Raw genomic sequence first — 1,441 nt, 5'->3', positions numbered from 1 at the left:
CTTTTCTGTGATTCACCCTCAGGATTCTACCTTGGGCTCTATGCTCTTTAATATCTACTTTTTTTTTTTTTTTTAGGTAATCTCATCCAGTCCTAAATTTTAAGCACTATCTCTGTCTGGATGACCCCAATTCTGTCTTGCCAACACAGATTTTGCTTTTGATTAATAGACTATCTGGCCACCTTTAGTATGTTCAGTTTAGATGTTCTTGGGTGGCTCAGCTTGCCTGGGGCACAGACCTCAGCATCCATTCTGTCCTTCTTAGAAATAGAACTTTCCACCCATGACCCACCCCCTCTCACACACATGTGCACACACGCACGCACATGTACCCACATGCACCCACACATGCATTGCACACACACCCCTAACAGGTTTTCTTTTATCTCTTTTCTGAAGTCAACCGTTAAAGAAATAATCTACATACAATAAAATGCACCAATTTATAGTGTACAGTTTGTTAGCTGTGAATAAAAATACACACCTGCATTACTCCCACCATAATTAATATACAGAATATTTCCACCAACCCCTGGTTCCCAGATGACTACTAACCTATTTATACAGAGTAGGTTCCTCTCAAGTTTCATATAAATGAAATTGTAAGCATATACAGTCATCCCTTGGTACATGCTGGGGACAGTTTCCAGGCCCTCCACGTATACCAAGTCCTGAGAATACCATGTCTACTCAAGTCGTGCAGTTGGCCCTGAGGAGCTCACCTGAATGAAGAGTTGGCCCTCCCTACACGAGAGTTTCGCAGGCCATGAATAAGTGGACCCACACAGCTCAAACCCGTGTTGTTCAAGGATTGACTGTACTCTTTTCTTGTGTGTTTGCTTTCACCCAGTATAATTGTTGATCATCCCTATTGCAGAATCAGACCAATACAAACACCATTAGTTGGGGAGTGTAGACACAGAAGCTGCTCTCTCAGCCCATTCTCTAACCTGTTTAGTGCCCGGAAAAGGCCCAGACCACAGCATCTCAGATACGGAAGGAGCTTCAGTAGATTTATTCCATCCCTTCAACTTCTGTCATCTAACACATTAGCCTCTCTGCATTCCCCACCTGTTTCTTCCATCTTCAGTTCAATTTGGATAAAATGGGAAGAGTGTTCCTCTTCTTGTCTAAGATCAGTCTTTTGATCTTGGCTACAGATCCCATCCTTTTTGCCAGCGAAAATATTCACTATTTTTTTTTTTTTTAATTTTGAGACAGTGTCACTCTGTTGCCCAGGCTAGAGTGCCATCGTATCAGCCTACCTCACAGCAACCTCAATTCTTGGGTCCAAGCAATCCTCCTGCCACAGCCTACGGAGTAGCTGGGACTACAGGCACCCACCACAATGCCTGACTGATTTTTCTATTTTTAGTAGAGACAGTGTCTAGCTCTTGCTCAGGCTGGACTCCACAAAGAAGAATTAAGAAGATGTTAGGAA

At 43.0% G+C, this 1,441-nt stretch overlaps 1 protein-coding gene across 1 annotated transcript in view; it reads right to left on the bottom strand.

The window, feature by feature from the left end:
- AASS (aminoadipate-semialdehyde synthase) overlaps positions 1 to 1,441 on the bottom strand; it is a 72,914-nt gene that overhangs the window by 51,504 nt on the left and 19,969 nt on the right. The window lies entirely within an intron of this gene.

The sequence above is a fragment of the Otolemur garnettii genome, unplaced genomic scaffold, assembly GCF_000181295.1.
Source record: "Otolemur garnettii isolate 467f Iridium unplaced genomic scaffold, OtoGar3 scaffold00037, whole genome shotgun sequence".
NCBI lineage: Eukaryota > Metazoa > Chordata > Mammalia > Primates > Galagidae > Otolemur > Otolemur garnettii.
This window is presented reverse-complemented; position numbering and strand designations above follow the sequence as displayed.